Source organism: Oculina patagonica, chromosome 5 (assembly GCF_052425735.1).
Source record: "Oculina patagonica isolate OP01 chromosome 5, crgOcupat, whole genome shotgun sequence".
Taxonomy (NCBI): Eukaryota; Metazoa; Cnidaria; class Anthozoa; order Scleractinia; family Oculinidae; genus Oculina; species Oculina patagonica.
Window position 1 is genome coordinate 11,810,190 of NC_135762.1, and position 18,493 is coordinate 11,828,682.

Sequence of the window (18,493 nt, forward strand, 5' to 3'; positions counted from 1 at the left end):
CTTGAAAACCTACCCCCACCTACGTCTGAGAAAAAACTCTTAGCATGCGGGGTCGAGAAGAAGGACCTAAATAAACTATACCTATTACCATTCAGAGCCACGAAGGAAATAAAATTAGCTATGTTCCAATACAAAATTATTCATCAAATCTTACCAACGAACAACCTGTTACACAAAATGAAAAAAGTTGCCTCCCCTTTCTGCCCTTTTTGTCCTTCTGAGTGTCGAACCATATGGCATATGTTTGTTCACTGCCCGCAGGCAACCTCTTTTTGGAATAAATTCCAAGAGTGGTATTCGTTTTTAAGTAACACGAAATTGAGTCTTTCGGAGTTAGACGTCATGTTCGGAATTATGACACTCACTGTTTAGCTCTCAACCATCTCATCATGTTAGGCAAGTATTTTATATATGTTAAGGCATTAGATACTATTAAGTTCCAGTTTCAAGATTTCTCTCTGTCTCTCTTGTGCGGGAAAAGATGAAGCTAGAGAAATATATCGCAGCCACATCTGATAAAGTGAAAGATTTTGAGAATAAATGGCATTTTTTTTTAAATTTAATTATTTTATTTTTTTAGCATTTTGTTTTCCCCTCTTTAATTACTTGATTAATTCAGTTGATATAGGCTACGTTTTGGCTATGTTACTTAAGAGAATTATTTGTAAATTTACATCTCTAAGTGGACAGTTTTGTAAAACAGTTATTAAGTAAGTAAGTAGTAGAGCAAGAATGTAAATAGATCAGCTATATATGATATTTATTGTTGTTTAGCAGAAGCAGTTGTAATGTAGCATGTGCCGTTAGTGTTTGTAAGTAATTTAAGTTTCTTTTGTAAGAATGTCGTGTTGCAATTAAAAAAAAAAAAAAACTATAGAGTGACACTTAACAAGTCACGCGCTTTGATCAACCTCGTTCCCAGGGCTTTTCCCTTGGCGATTTGGCAATCGCCAAGGGAAAAGCCCTGGGAACGAGGTTGGCGCTTTGATCGCCCACAGCGGAAAGTATTCCCTTGAGAAATTAAAACAGTCCCTTGAGAGTTAACAAGAATGCGATTCCTTCCGGTTCCAGATTAGCCCACATAACTGCTATTCTCCTACTTTTTGCTTGTAAACAAGCAAAAAAAGTCGAAAAAACGAGCAATTAAACCTTGTGCACAGTCAAAAGTCTTGGAATGCCGTGGTATGCTTGTGTTAACTAACACAGTTAAATCTTTTCGGATTTACTAGCTGAATATTAAAGTGGCAGAAATTTTTTTTATGGAAAAAAGGTCCCGTGTTTTTCCATAAACAAAACTTAAGTTTACCTCTCCGAAAACAACAATTATTGTATTTCCCATGTTACAAACGTTCGAGCTGACTTTTTTTTAAAGAAAATCTGAGAGAATAACAGGCCTTCCGAACAGATATCCACCGAAATGATCCGGTGGGTGCCTCTGACTCTTTGGGTCCGGCTTTCCCGTGCTCCGAAGTTCCTCTGTTCCTGGCCAGCGTTACTGTGGTTACCGGACTGCGGAGAATGGGCTCTAGTGTAAACACAGAAATGGCGGCGTACATGTGATTTATTGTCGAATACATTTTCGCTGTTTTATAAAGGTAAGAGAGTCTACTGCAATGCTGTTTTCTCATCTGGCTAAGCTGTAGAATGCAGGATTTCATATACGCGTCTCACTTTATACGAATACAGGGCTTAGCTTGAAATAATCACAGTTCAGTCGCCGGTCAGCAGTGAGTCAGGACAGTGTTACATGGTGGAACACGTTGTCGCTGTTTTACAAAGGTAAGAGAGTCTGTTAGAATGCTTTCTGTATTTGTACCTCAGCTTTAAAATACAAGGAGATGGATTTAAGTCTCACTAAAATACAGGAAGACAGAACAGGATGTTTGCAATCTAACTTTAACTTTGTTTTAAATCATTTGACACCACTGTGAGATTATGCGTTTCTTATGTCAGAACTGTAAGAAAATGGAGGTAAACGAATTCGTTGCGGAGATAGGATGCCCCCCAAAACACCCTAAATCCGAAAATCGTACGTTGTTACTGAGTATGGCTGCAGTGTCTGTTTGTCAAAAAATATTGCAAATAAATCCCTGAAATGTAATTTCCTCAGTCAGATATTGTTCATGTTTATTGATTCTACTAATCAAATTTATTCAACTGATAACCTTCCTTAAAGTAAGTTTTTATAAATCTGCGAGTCAGCGAGCCATACGAGCCACGGTGTGAGCCACTCAAGGCTGCTTTTTTACGTCTGTTACGCCGCACTGGCCAAGATATCCAAATTTTTAAAGTTTATATGCTATAAGCATAAATATATCACTGTATGATAGTGTTGTTTTACCCAACAATTAATAAAAGCTAACCGCAAGCAAACAGGTGTGGAATTAACCGCAAGTAAAATGAAGTGGAGCAAACCACAAGCAAACCTGACAATCCAGCCCATAATTCCAACTTGAAAATTTAATTTGACATCCAAGAACAATCAAAGAAAAAGGTTTGCACAGCGAGGTGAGCTGGTATTTTTATAATTTTATTGGGTCACATGCCTCACATGGCTCACTGGCTCGCAGATTATGCAGACCCCTCAAAGTAAATCTAATCATTAAGCGGTCACATTTGCACTCGCCTAACATCCGCAGGATGGCAGAATTTGATGGCACATGGACGGATTAAAACTATTATTATAACTTCCCACATTGACTTTTTGTTCATATTTTAACAATAATTATTAATTGTTGAGATTTGTAAGAGAAAGTTGTCCATCAACAAAATGTGGGGTCACCGACCATAAAAGAGTGATCTGCAAGCAAGTTAGTGCAACAGCTACTTCTCCTTTATCAAATGCTGCATAAGTCTGGATGATTCTAGGCTTCTCCTTTTGATTTGAGAGTTATATGGATATTCTCATAGACATTTTAGGTGTCTGAAACACTTTCAAAACCTTAGTGCAGTCATCTCAAAGGTAAATCAGCTATTTCAATTGGGTTTAAGTTGATCCTAAAACAACATCCAAAAAACTTAAAATCGTTCATCCCAAAACTGATCTTAGCAACTTCTTGTCTGCTGATTATTAACAATAACCCACTTTTACAAAGTGTCCTTTATAATTTTGGCTTTCAAGGAAAACCCATAGCTAGCAAACAAGAGAGAATTTTGATAGTACATGTGTATAATCATATCAAGCATTTAGGATTTTACTGGCAACTATGGTGACAAAATCCATGGTTCCCAATGTATGATAAGTTAAAGGATGGCAGAGCCAAGTGGGATAAGGGGGGCTTAATAAAAACTTAATAAAAGGAGATTCTCTTAAGGACATTTGCACTAATTCTTTATATGCATACTTGCGCACATAATTTATGCCACAACGTCACACCATGTCATGCATGAGCGTGTGCCCTGAGAAAACTTTTCTCTTTTAAACAGTGGGTGACCACCATTTTTTCGATTGACAAAAATGAGCCAAATTTGAATGTTAGAAGTTAATTGTTCCTGTGCAAGATGGAGTCACTCATGTTTGGCTGAATGTTGCTGTTTCGAATATTTGCAAATCCAATTGTTAACCCTATTCAGACCGGGCTTTTTTTGGTCTTTTCTGACCGGGGGGGGGGTGGATTCCGCCCCCCCTCTGTACTTCCAGAATATGTAAGCAATCACAATGATACTTACAGGATATATAGTATGTTCCAAAATCTATCTTTTGGTATGCACGTGAGATGATGACGTCACATCACGTGACAATTACGTCATCATGTCAAAACAGCCGCCATCTTGATCCGCCATCTTGGATTTGGAAATTTTTCCAAAAGTTGAACGCCCAAATATGAATACTTAAAACCAATAAATGTGCACCCGTAAGGTTGCTTAATTTTTTTCATTATAAAACACGAAAATTACAATTTGGGAAAACATGCCTGTCAAAATGCCGTTGCCATGGTGACGTCAAGTTCCTGACACAACAACCTACCCTATCAAATTATTCCCAGATAGATTATAGATAAAGTCGCAAAGTTTGGCAGCGTTTGGTTGAATATTGAAAAAGTTATAAGCGTTCAAAGCCAGCGCGGGCACTTCCGCCCCCCCCCCCCCGGTCTGGATAGGGTTAAAGACAAGGTTTACTCTATAGATGTACTCTTTACTCTACTCTATAAGTGAAATATACTTGTATCTGTTCAATAGCCCCACTCAAACAAACTCAGACAAAGGAAGTTAGCCTGCATCAATTAATTTGTTACATTTGTTACACGAATTTAAAACGAATTTAAGAACATTAAATCTTACGGGACTTTGACCAAGTAGTTTGTCAATTTTTAGTATTGCTATTTTACTGTTTTTAATAATATTTTTTATCTTAGTTAGAGAATATTGTAATTTGTAGTTATTCTTAATTATAGCTTTATTTATTCTTATACACTTCCAAGAAGTTTTTATTTTTCTATTTTGTATTTTTATTTCGTGGCGCACCTGCAAACTAGCTCTTTAGCTAAGCGAATGCGGACCACATTAAATAAAGATTGAGGTTGATTGAGGTTGAGATAACAGAAGCTGCAGAGGCAACAAGTGACAATGTCAAGTCACAAAATGAGCTCCTTCTATTGTTTTACATTTTGACATAGTACAGAATGTAAACAAGCAGTGGTGAAAGAAGAAAAGTGCAATGCAGGAAGATGTGCAAGTACCTGCCGCCCCCCCCCACCACTCAAATCACAGTCACCCCCCACCCCCCAGTGGAAAATGTCGCCGACAGAAGTTTTCATACCTGTATGGGCAAACAAGTCAGTTGGGATGATAACTTGCACTGTTTAGTCCAACAGAATCCAGTAATTTTGTTGAGTGTACTATAACTAAAGCAACACATTACTTTCTCAAAGATCTCTTACGTTCAAAAATCAAATGCAAATAACCTGGTGTCAAAGGTCTAGGATTAGCCATAGTTACTGTTTAATGCCTACTGGTTTCGCAGTTTTTTTTTTCGCTACTTACCAGTCCTTTAAAATCAAGGGTACATAAAAAATGTTGTATATTTTTGTAAACAGTAAAAATACTGCTCACCAGATTCGGAAATAATTCTTAATTAATTATAATTGTGAGGCGGTGGCCTTGTTAGCGCGCCGCCCCGGGACGGCCCGGGTGGGCCGGGCCGGGGCGCGTTTTGGGCAAGCCTTTCCCGCCTCTCTCCCCCCTCGCCGGGGGCCCCCGCCCCCGGGGGGGGGCAACCCAACTTTAGTTAAAACAAAGGTTGAAACAATTACACTGAAATTAGAATGACAGTTGGTCATAAACATTATTCTAGATAACATGTAGTGTCTGGGAGTTTGAACCTAAGATTGTGAAATAAAAATCACATTTTTCCCTTTAGAATGCTGAACATAAAAAGTTGCAGGAATGGCAAAACATTCATAAACAAATATTTCTCCGTTCACTCATCTTTATAACAGTACCATCTCCTAACATATCAGACATGTTAGATTAAACCTGACGCCAGGATCTGTTATCATTTTAGGAATACGCTGAAGCATCTCTCTTGACAGCAAAGATGCCTCATGTAGATGTGGAGTGCATTGCGCCTGTAAGCGAAAAGGAAATGTTGGTCGAGGACGACATGTAAAGACAGTAGAAAAGCACGTGAGAACAAGTATTGTGCCAGTTCATTTGTGACTTATCGGATTGCAAACAACTTGAGCAAACACACAGTGGAATGAAACAGCATACATGCAAGCATTGTAATAAGTGCTTTAGCCGTCCATCACATTGCAAGAGACATGAACGAACACATACAGGAGAGAAGCCGTACAGATGCAAATACTGTAACAAGTGCTTTAGTCAACTAATACACTGCAAGCAACATGAACGTACACACATAGGACTGAAGCCGTATACATGCAAGCATTGTAAGCAGTGCTTTAGCAATGTGTCAAATTGGAAACAACATGAACGAACACACACGGGCGTGAAGCCGCACACGTGTAAGCACTGTAAAAAGTGCTTCATAAGTTCATCAGATTACAAGAAACATGAACGAACACATACTGGAGTGAAGCCATATCCATGCAAGCATTGTAATAGGTGCTTCAACCGTTTATGGAGTTGCAAGATACATGAACGAACACACACAGGAGTGAAGCCGTATACATGCAAGCATTGTGAAAAGTGTTTTAGCGCGTTATCAAATTTCAAGGCACACGAACGAACACATACAGGAGTAAAACCTTATACGTGCAAGCATTGTAATAAAAGTTTTAACACTTCGTCGAATTGCAAGGTGCATGAACGAACTCATACAGGAGTGAAGTCATATAAACATACAAGCATTGCAGTTAGTGCTTTGGCCAATCGTCAATCGTCACAATTGAAAACCCATGAAAAGCGATACGCGCGAGAAAAGTCTTTACAACCGCAGCAGGAACCAGCGGGAACTCACTGTGGTAATTCGTCGCGTATGATGTCTTCCGCGTTGACTAACCACAATTTAAACCAAGTTGAAAGCCTCACCTGTTGGATTTGTCAGGAGGAATTTAGCAGCAAGGCATGTATCGTCCAACATTACGATGATCATATGAGAAAAGCAACGCTTACGTAAATGATATTCTAAGCTATTAAGCCCGTCTATGATTTTCTTCTTGTTGTTGCAGGCCCAAGAGAGGCCCGCAACCCTAATCTTGACAGTGACCAGCGGATTGCGTATTACGCGTGCGCGCCACGTTTATAAAGGCTATCTGCAAACCAGAAGTTGAAAATTTTGTTCTTCCACTAAGAACGATCGGAATGCAAAAAATGTGTCAATCACGACAGTTTGTCGTAACACCGGAAAAGAAAAATCTTGTCTCCAAGAGCGATAAGAATGCGAAAAATCAACAGTTTGTCACACTAGATCGAGGCTTCTGTCTTGCAGACATTACGTTTTGCAGACGTTGTTTTATAGGTGTTGCTTTTGAGAAGATCTGCTGTGATTGTATCACAGATAAACTACGGCAAAGCGAATGATTCCAACAACGGTTTTTTTCGAGGGTCCAGTGATTTATCGACACTGTCTGAAATACTTCCCTCCCAGTACCTTCTCTTAACTGCATCGAGGCCCGCACTTTCTAACCTGTGGTTACCACTAGTTTTAGTGTTTATTATTTACTAGACCCGAATAATTCCTTACTGACGTAGCTCTGTGGCCTGCACATGATTGGCATGGTTAGTACATAACATACAAATGAATCTTTGGTTGCTTACCACTGTATACTTAAAATGACTTCTCTTACTCTAACATCAACTTTATTTGCTCTTTCATTAACAGCGTAGTAGAACTTAGCTAATATCTCCGAAGAATAATAAAAGTATGTCAATTTAAAATATACACAAAAATACTACATGGAAAAATAAATTAACGGGGAAGATGTCTAAAGGTAAGACCCTATTTTTTTTTTTTAAAAAAAAGACTCTAAAATTTCCGCAATGAGAACATACTCTGCAGAGATCAGTGTAGTGTCTGATTGGTTGTTACCAACCTCGTCCCAGGCCTTTCAGGCGTTCACTACGCAAACGGCAACCAATCAGAGTCACTACAAGAATCTCTGTAGGGTTTCGTCATCAGTATTGATTGTTATTAATGGAATGTCGGAGGTCCTTAATTTTTGAGCGGGAAGAGATTTAAGCGTGCTAAGGGAGAATTTCGGTTTAATTCTCAAGTTATTTACTCCTGTTCAATGACGTCAGAAGTATTATTTCTAATTATATAGTATCCTTTTCCGCACTGCAACAATCACCGCATCGCATTTAAGATTGGGGATAAAATTCGGCGACCCTACAAGAGTCGCAGTGCAAACTTAAACTAAGTACATCATGGGAGGGTGGGTGGGTAGGTGAAATTGTACCATCCATAATACCCTCAAACGATGGCCATGATCACCCACAACTGACTCCCAACAATATTCAACAAAACTACCAGCTGGCTACTAATCGCACTTGGTATGTTTCCTCCGCCGTCAACACTTGAACAATGTCAATTTATTCATGATTTGTAGTTCTTATGAGCGATGTCGATAATTTATGCAGTGCGAATAGCTGGCTTTGTAACGCCACTGATAGCATTTCGTGTGCACCGGTAACGTGAATAAAGAGAAAAAATTACTAAGCAAATGTTAAGACCACAACTGTTTGATCCGTTTCAAGAGAAAACGAACCTACCCAGGCAAAAGCCAGGCTACGGACCTGCCTCTCTCACCTCTACTCATGAGCGGTGTCATGGCGGATTTGAAGCCCCGGTCCTGAAATCTGCTAGCAGCTTGTAGTTTTAACTTATTTTTTTTGAGTGACAAGTGAATGACCGTGACTGATATTGACATTCTGGGTCCTAGGTCACTGTACTTCGATAAATAATTATTTAAGCACCTTTTTATCCATTCTCGTCCCATACCCCTTTGTTTCTCTTAGCCGGCTGGGCCTTGGCACGAGAAAACGAAGGGATCTGGGGACACAGGATTTCCAGTCCTGGATTCTAGGACTTCCGGCCTCATATACTACCTTCAAGAATCGTTGAACCTATGAAATGCATAAGCCATGAACAATGCGACCCAATTGTTTACTGGGAAATCGGAAAATAATAATCTTTGTCTGGAACTGAATAAACATGATGCTAAGACAGGTTGCATAAATCATTCTTTAAAGACGTTAAAAGAAATAAAAAATCTGGATATTCTATTTAAGGATTATTACCAATTCTCTCCCAAAATCCCTTTTTTTTTTTTTTTTTTTTTTTTCCCGGGTCACTTTTTTCTATTAATTTTACCCAAAATCACCCCCCCCTCTTTTTTTTTCCTCCCATATTAAAAATTTTTTTTTTTTTTTAAAAAATTAGAGAGAGGTTTTTTCTTTTTTTTTAATAATTTTTCCCCAAAACATCAAGAAAAGTCGAATTAATTCAAAAATCCTATGTCCCCAGAGCCCTCTGTTTTCTCGTGCTAAGCCCGGCTAAAAGAAACAAAAGGGCTATGGGGACGAGAATGCCTTTTATCTTGCTTTCCTGAAATAGCCATTTTATTGTGCTTGAGCCGTGAATTACATTTTTTTTTAATAAAATGTGACCTAGACCAATACCTTTTCTTCCCCCCTGTACCACCCCCTTTCGAACTTGATCAGTAACGTCAGTACCATTTGAATGAAAGTTATAACGCAACTTACAGACAGCCATATCGGCGGATCCCTAACCTGCGATCAGGCTTTCTTTTTTTCGCGGCGGAGGGAAGGAGAAAAAAAGGAAAGCCTGATACAATTACTGGTCGAGTCGTCTGCCGCCCCCTAATTAAAGTATCTGTCAACGTCGTCGAGAATGTCGGCGATGCCATCAGATAAGCGTGATTAGCGCCTTCAAATTATATTTTTACTCTCACAAACATGTGTTTGAATTACCAGTTTTTGAACGAGCTAATCGGATTTTTTTTAAATATGTTTTCAGCAAAGGCTGATTTTGTGTAAGGCTCAGGTCAGACATTTCAAGGTCGTAGTTTTCGTCAATGGCACGATCGTCTGGCGTCTTTGGTGGTGTGATGTAATAATCTTCGACACCATTGGTGATAGATCACGCTCTTGCCGAATCCCGTCGGAAGCACCGCCAAAACATCTTTCCTTTCACAAACCATTCGTCGAATACACTCCCTTTGTTCGTCTTTAAATGTTTTGTGAACAAAACTCTTGAGAGATTTTCTAAAAGCTAGAAGAACTCGCTTTCTACTTCATTCCGCTCAACACTCGCCATGATAACAATCATCTACGCGCGATATTTTTGGACCGGAAATTAGACTTGAACTCAATTAGCCAATCAGGATAGAGGTCTAATGTTGCCTTTTGTTTTCTGACCAATCAGAAAAAAGTCCAGATTCTGGACTTTTTACAGACGACTCGACAAGTAATTGTATCAGGCGTTCATTTTTCCGTTGACCCCTCCGCCGCGAGAAAAATAACGCCTGATCGCAGGTTAGCGAATCCCGATCAAGGAAGCTCAAGGAGTCCAAGGAAATCTAGCCTTCGTAGCAGGCGTGTGTAGTTTTTAGCGCGTTTAGGGACTGGTCAATAAGTAGAGGGGGGGTGGGCCGGAGCAGAAAGGGGGTGGGTCATCAGTTTTTGAGCCCTCGTAAAGGGGTGGGTTATGTAGTTTTGATCTACACGTAGGGGGTGGGTCATCTTATTTATATCAGTATAAATTGATAAATTTGTCAAAGTGAGCAGTTTTAATGAATTTCTAGCGATTTCAGGAGACCCAAATATAAAAATTTCCTGTGGGAGCATGCCCCCTGACCCCCCTAGATGGCTTGTGATCAGAACATCAGTTTGGCTGTCTCTTTTCAGCCTGCATAGATTCACTCTCCGCTTTAGGCTTTCACCAGTAAACTCCTTTCTCAAACACTTTGCAAATATGAATGATAGACTGTGGTTGTAGTTCTGTTATCAATTTCTGTATAAAAATATGAACTCTTCGATAATTGTTTATGGATTAATATTACGTACTGTTTCAGTTTTCACATAAAATTATGTCTAAATTTTCCCATCGACTTTACACACAAATATGTGGAAAACTTAAAAAGACTAGTACAAGAAGTGAGAATTTTATCCCTCTTTGGTATGCTAAGAAATGGAAAAAGACGTACATGGAACCGCAGTGTCCATCACGGAAAATTAGGGTGGTGTATGTAAGGAATCACCTCTTAAATACTTATATCAAGTCAAAAACCTCCAGAAAAGATTGGTCCCTTAATAATGAATATTTTGAGCAAAGGGGGTGGGTCATGTAATTTTCAACCCCCTATCAGGGGTGGGTCAGTCAGTTTTGAGCCAGAAGGAAGGGGTGGGTCACAAATTTTTTTCCAATTGCTCCGGCCCACCCCCCCCCCCCCGGTACTTATTGACCAGTCCCTTAAAAGAGTGCGCGATCGCGAGAAGGCCGCGCGAGGAAATATCGAGGAGACGCCTGCCCTGCCCTGAAACCCACCGAAATACGTTTTCTTTCGTTCTCTGAGAGAACGAGTTTTATCCCATTGGCTAGAAAGGCCGCCAGGGAATAACCCTGACTCGTCCCCAGTCGTCTTCATATAGCACGCGGCAAAGGGAGAAGCACTCGTGCGAGATGGGGGAGCAGGGGATGAGCTCCCTTTCTCGGTACCCATCTCTCCCTCCGCTGTATCTTTGCCGCGTGCTGTATGAAGACGACTGGGGACGAGTTAGGGAATAACCCGTAAATTTTGATTGGCTCTGAACCCCTCAAGGGAGGAAATTCCTTTCGAGTCCTGCTAACCTGAAATCATGCCCTTCTTCCCTACTTGTCACTCCGGTGAAGAAGCTCTTTTTCCCCTCTCCCTTTCGAAATATAAAAACAACGCCTGATCGCAGGTTAGAGCCCTGCCTGCAGGAAGTTTTAACCAATTTGGAGAGGAGAGGTCTCAACTATGCTTTGAAATGTAAACAGAGACAAGCATTACGTCACCTTTTCGAATGATGTAATGACCGCGTTACCGACCGTAGCCCCTTGACGTGTCTAAATCGTCGACATTCAACTTTTCCACCATCGCATCCTCCATGGGTCTCTATGCTTTCTTTTCTTTGGTCAACAGTGTCCGCGAAAAGTTCCTTCCGTCGATGGATTGTGTTTTTCACGGCACGTTTTTTTCAGAGGTGAATTCCAACGTGTTTAAGCCTGGTTTTCATATGTCTGGAAAATCCCAGACGATCGGGGATTTTACTGTTTTTCGACCGTCCCAGATTTTGCCGACTAATGAAAACTCGAAATCGTAAAAAGTGTTAGGGCCCCTATCATCTGGGATGGTCGGGGACAAATCTGAAGAATCGGGAGCGTTTCTATTTTCCCGACGCATCCCAGATTTCTACGATGGTCGGTGATCATTCAAGATATATGAAAACTCCAATTCTTAGTGTCGGGGACGTCGGCGATAGTTTTAGCTCGTTACCAATCTTTTAATTGCTTAGCTCCAGTCTCTCACCGCCCCTCACAACTAAAAATGGCGTCTGTCATTGCCGATCAAGGCGACTCCGATCCCAGATATTGCCGATACACGGCAAAATCTTGGATGGTCGGGAAACGGTGAAATCCCCGATCATCTGGGATTTTGCCGACATATGAAAATCAGCCTTAAACGTCCGGACCTCTCCTAGTTCGCTGTCTCGCTAGTCGAGCAAAACAATGCATCAATAAATCATCATTGTTTTCATAGAAGACGATGAAGTTATACTTGGAACTGCAAAATAATGTACTTAATAATATACATCAAAAAATTTCTCGAATCTGATTGGCTTAGAGAAATGCAGTTTTTAGGAAATTCGATGCAGAAATGACGCAATTCAGTGCAGAAATGACGAAATTCAGTGCAAAAAAGAACAAACAAACGCGGCATCCTGATTGGTTAATAAACAAAGGCAGCCCCAGGGGGCCAATCAAACGCTTCCACGCGATTTGAATGGCGCGAAGTTTGGATCTGCTTCGAGATGCGAGTGAAAAAAATGTGGCTGGCGTTTTGAGCACAGTTGAGGACCAGAAGACAGCTGTAAATACCATAGCACTGAAAAGCACTGGTTTTCTCATTCTCGTTTTGGAATAACTGGTTTCCTAAGAAGGAAATTGCCGACGAAATCGAAACTACAAGCCGACTAAGCTTCACGCTTTGCTTGAGCAAATTTATTTACGCCGAATTCGCCGAATTCAAAAGCAACAAACACATTTTCGAAGATTATGGACCAGATAGCCTCAAAGTTATGCTAACATCGCTTGAAAGACACTGTACTTAGAGAACAGAACTTATAGGTTTTCTTTTATAAATAATAATAAATAAATAAAACCTTTATTTGAGTGTCAAAAACTAAAATAGCAGTAATAAAACCACTAAATGGGGACACTTTAAAGTAAAAGAAAAATAACAAAATCGAAATATGCTACGAGACAGAGGATTGTTTCGTCCAAGGAAGTGTCGAAATGAAAAGCGAAACAGCTTCACTCGGCTGGCCGTCGAGTTGAAAGCGCTCAAGCAAGGCTCGACAGGAAGAATGAGCAGAAGAAAATCTCGATCTGGAAGAGGTAAAACCCAGAATCTTTTATTCAGACAATTCGTTTCACTGTTTAGCCAGATTTTCGACTAAAAAACTTTTAAAACATCGAGGAACCTGTACATTGTTTGGACTTGTTTTGAATGAATGCGTGATGATATTTGCCGAGTTTGAATAAATTGTTTTTGTAGATTTGAGCATGTTATTTTCTCGCAATTTTTTCATGAATATTATTAATAAGTAATCACATGATTTTTCTCGTGCAATTTGGGAAAAATAAGCACTCGTAAATTTTTCAAAGACTACAAATTGCACTCGCCCTGCGGGCTTGTGCAATTTTGTTAACCTTTGAAAAATTTACTCGTGCTTATTTATCCCAAATTGCACTCGAAATCATGTGATTACCTATACAAATGGTTCAAAAAACCTGCTAAACCGTCATAAGTGCAAAATTTGACGGAGTCTCGGCCGGCAAGAGGCTCAAAATAATGGACCTGTCAGCGGAAAACTTCCTTGAGTTATGCGCGTGGCGTGACTTTCGCGGGTCTTCGCGAGGTTTCTTCGTATTTATATTTTCTTAGCTTCGTGATATTTTCGTTACTCCCAGGGTTACTGGTTTGTATTTGGACATCATGTTTCCTGATTTGTCGTCAGAAACTATCACGGAGACTGAACAGGAACAATTTTGTGTGGAAATGATGAAACGCCTCGATATTCAGCGAAGGAACGAACAGTTCTGTGATGTGATTCTAGAAGTTGGCTCCGGTGACGATCAAGCTCGTTTGAAAGCTCACAGAATCGTGTTAGGTGCAGCAAGTCCGTTCTTTTACAACGCTCTTAACAGCGACATGAAAGAAAAGAAAGAAGGAGTGATCCGATTGGAAGAGACGAACAAAGCTGTGATGGAAGAAGTGTTGGAGTATCTATACACAGGACATGTTGATATCAATGAAAACAATGCGTACGATTTGCTGCAAATAACTGATTTTTTAATCATCCCAAGCCTCAAAAAGCTTTCAAGTAAGTTCATTTTACAAAATTTGTCTTCTTCAAACTGTATTAAAGCCTATTATTCGGCCGAGAGGTATCAGTGTCCTGAACTGCAGAAAAGTGCGAGAGATTTTACTTTCGCAAATTTCATGGATGTCACGCAATCTGACGATTTTCTGGATTTGAGCGTGACACAAGTGGAGGAGTGGATTTCAAGGGATGACATCATAGTGAAAGCAGAGAAAGAAGTTTTCCAAGTGATTGTGAAGTGGATGGAGAAAGCTGAGAGCAGAAAAGAAAATTTTTTTGAATTGTTTTGCTGTGTTCGTCTTGTTTACGTGTCACGCAGCTACATTTTCAATGCCATTCTTCCACATCCCTTGGTAAAAGGCAGCGCAATATGTACAGAACATGTTCTAGATGTCATGAAAGAGTTATCATATGGTACAGAAGAGTGCTATTTTGCCCAGCCACCGAGAACATGCCTCAAGACACATGAAGATGCCATTGTTGCCTGTGGAGAGATAAAAAAGAAAATGTTCGGTTACATTCCTTCAGAGGACAAGTGGTACAAGTTGGCAGATATGAACGAAACAGTATCCACCGGACAATGTTTTGGTTCTGTCTTGGGCAGCTGTCATGGCAAATTGTACATGTCTTGCACAAAATGGCGCTGGTGAAGGTACAGTGGAGCGATATGATCCGTCAGGGAATTCCTGGGCCAGTGTAAAGCCTTTTACAGGGGCAAGTACCTATGACGCACCAGCTGTTGTTAGTTTTCAAGGATTTTTGTATGTGGTTGGTGGTGAAAATGACACTGAAGATATTGACTGTGTGCATAGATACAATCCTGATACAAACCTGTGGGAAGAAGTAGCACCAATGAGTGTTGCAAGATGTTATGTTTGCGCTGTGGCCGACAGGAACTATTTGTATGCAATTGGAGGCTGTTCAAATGATGTAACCCTGGATGTGGTGGAAAGGTTCGACCCTGAAAGAAACTGTTGGAAAAGGATTGCTTCAACCCTTGAAAAGAAATGGTATGCTTGTGGTGCAGTTGTCAGAGGTAAAGTGTTCCTATTTGGAGGATTTACTGAAATTAACAACCTAACCTCAAATGCTACATGTAATTTTTCTGAAATGTATGACCCATCTGCAGACGTGTGGAGTAGAATTGAATGTGTGGGTGGACCACAAATGAAGTTAAGTGCTGTTAACTTTCAAGGAAAGTTGTTTGTGATTGGTGGATCACTGGAGCCAGGTGCTGGTAAAATCCACAATTTGTCCTTACAAGTTTATGACATTGACAAAAATGAATGGGAACATTGTTCAAGTATTTCAAATGATCACAAGGTGTGTTCAGTGGCTGCCCTAAGAATACCAAGAGACATTTTAGATAAATGTGAGGTGGTATCACAGGAATAAGCATTATTGAAAGGAGGAATCTCAAATCAGAAAGTTCTTTCTTTCTCTACCACAATGAAGGCCTGGAGTGTTTTACACCCCCTCTCGAGTCTGGTCTTGTTATTGTTGTTTCCATGTTGTCTGTCTTTTATAATTCCAAATATGCAACCATAAGAGATAACTTTTACAAGAAAATACAACCTTTCATCCTAAATGTTAGCCGGCTACCAGTGACTGATTTGATTTTAGAATTAGTGAATTCTTCTAATTATTTTGTGAACATGCAATTACTTAAATTTATATCATTTTGTTTTGTTTCACATAACAAAATGTTCTCAATGTAATTATTTTTTTTTTAATATTTATATGTACTTTATTATTATTATTATTATTATTATTATTATTATTATTATTATTATTATTATTATTATTATTATAATCAGTATACTACTTATTTTTTGGACGCAATACATTTGCTCTCCATACAAGTGTTGAAATACTTCTATTTTAAGGGTATTTTTAAAGAAATTTGCATCTTGGACAATAATTTTTTCCACCCCCCCCCCCCCTCCCGGTCAATGTTGACATTCACATAATACAGACCTTTGAAGCACAGGTAGCCCAAGTTGTATGAGTAATGAAATATTGACCTTTGTACTATTGCAAATTTTTATTACAATTCAGGAATAATTTTCCTGTCAAATGGCTGGCATTGCTTCCCCCATAAAAAAAAAACTTATAAATATGCAAATTGCTCAAATTATATGACAATACAAAGATTAACATTTGCTACTATACAGCTTGTGCTACCTGTGCTTCCAACTTGTACTTCATTGTCAAGAGGACCTGGAAAATTAGATAATCATCAGTAATCTAATTTGAAGTGGTTATGTTTGAATTGTATTGCAAAGTGTTTACAGTTTCTTATAGTCTATTTAGTGTATCCATATGCAAGACATAGTACTTTTGTGATTTATTTAATCAATAATATCAGTGGTGGATCTAGAGAAGGGGCTGAAAAATAGGAGTAGAGAAATAAAGAGCTTTCTGAGCTAATGTTCCTCCTTATTGCTGAAAAATATAAGGCCTGCATGCCTGAAACAAGTTTCCTCCCCAACCTCTGACTTTCATGTCTACTTTTGCACAAGAGAGGTCCCATTTTACCCTCTTCCTCGTTTTGAGTGCCCCTGGATCTGTCACCAGCATGTTTTTGGGATATAACTTAATGTGGATGAATTGTTGGAACTAAACAAACTGAAAACAGTAGAAAATAGAACAAGAAATTTGTTTTCTTGGTGTGTACTGTGTTAAACTATATTCTCCCTAATCTGAGAACTCTGGTATAATAGCCAAAATGACTGAAACATTATGCCTGAAAAAGGAGAATAGTTTACGTTAACACAGAGCAGTAAATTCCAAGTATTTAATCTGAATAATGCGATCAATCTGCTAATTAAAGTAAAACGAATTTTTGTCATTTTTTTCTTTCCGTTTAAAGACGATTTGTAAATTGCGGTTCTAACTGCATGTTATGCTACATGCAAGTTATGCTACATGTAACATCTGGTGGATTTTAATTATGCGTCATTTAATTTTATTGACATATATGTTACAAAATAAACAGTTTTTCATAGATCCTTAATGTTAAGGTTTTGACTTGCACAAAGCAGAGCCATAGGCAGGGGGATGTGATGGGTGCATGTACATCACCACCACTCCCCCCCCCCCTCCTCCTCCCCTTTTCCCGTACGGACTAAAACGGTCTGCATAATCGGTGAGTGAGAGTAAAAATGACTCTCAGAATGCAGAAAATGTGGAATTCAGCGACTTGATTTGTCAAAATTTCCCGGAGAAGAACACCCCTGGAACCCCCTAGACGCTCAGGCCTCTGGCCCTCACACCCACCCTGGCAATTTCCTGCCTCCAGTCCTGCAAAGAAGGATAAAAGTTTTTTTTGGAAACCGAAGATCGTCGCAGTGTTAGAATACTTTCTCTTACACCTGACCCCACCCTTAGGAAGTCCTCCGTGTTACGTTCCTAGCGTGAAATTCGGGATCTAAGTGGAAAACAGAATTGAATGTGCACTAACATCGTGCCCATGCCTTGCCATTAACCGGCGCCCTAAGGGCCCGCTATGGCGAAAAGTTATCCCTGACAGGAGGGCTACCCTCCGCACCGAGCCATCTTGGGTGAGAGAGGTTTTCATACATTCCTTAATAAATAATATTGTATAAATTATAAATTGCTGCGAACCGTTTATATGAGAAACCGCAGAGTTGGCTAGGGGGGCAGGGTACCTCTGAATGGAGGGTCACTCGATTTAAAAATGTAGGGTAACCCTGGAGGCGAGCCAACCTTTTCCCGAAACACTTGGACTCTTTTTCACTCGCCTACCAGGGACAAGTCTGGACATAAAGAACATGCTTTTAAAACGTGGCTTGGTTGATAGAAAATGGTCGTTAAAAGGTGGTTCGGGGGATAGGGAGGGTAACCCTTTTCGCAGGGACAACTTTTCTTCATATAAACAGGCCCTAAAACATTACATTTTGGGGCATGATTCTACAATACCTCTCCACTTTTCTACAGAACTGTAGCAACTGCCACTGCGGTCCACTGTCCGTACTTAAACGACATGTACATTAACCAATTATTGATTTAAATGAATAACAGTTCTCAGTATCAGCCACCGTTGCATTGCTTCTTCCAGTGAAAAACGGAAAATATCTAGAGAAACACGAGTGCTTAAAAACAATCGCGTCTTACCTTTGCAATCGTTCATTACTGAAGAAACACAGAAGAATCCGACTGATAGCTTTTTCTCTCTTCATTACAGAAATTGCTCACGCATTTTATTTAAAAAAACATTGCTGTGCCGAGAAATAAGCAACTAAAATTTCGTCGTCGCAAAGAGAGTTGCTTTTATGACGTAATAACGTCGCGCGCGCGACACGGACACCCGAAAACTTGATATGACATCACGAGTAAACTTTGCGTTGAGGTACACTGATTCTATTTTCTTTTGACAATCATGGATTTGAAGTATTTGACAATAACTGAGTGAACT

The 18,493-nt window shown here is 39.7% G+C and overlaps 1 long non-coding RNA gene and 1 pseudogene across 1 annotated transcript; both read left to right on the forward strand.

The window, feature by feature from the left end:
• Nucleotides 1-1,536: 1,536 nt before the first annotated feature.
• On the forward strand, nucleotides 1,537-8,573 carry LOC144655564 (uncharacterized). Its single transcript, XR_013571142.1, has 3 exons — nucleotides 1,537-1,595; nucleotides 1,687-1,779; nucleotides 5,504-8,573. It is a non-coding gene; the product is annotated as an uncharacterized LOC144655564 (long non-coding RNA).
• A 4,913-nt stretch (nucleotides 8,574-13,486) lies between these two features.
• On the forward strand, nucleotides 13,487-15,696 carry LOC144655516 (kelch-like protein 11; annotated as a pseudogene).
• Nucleotides 15,697-18,493: the final 2,797 nt, after the last annotated feature.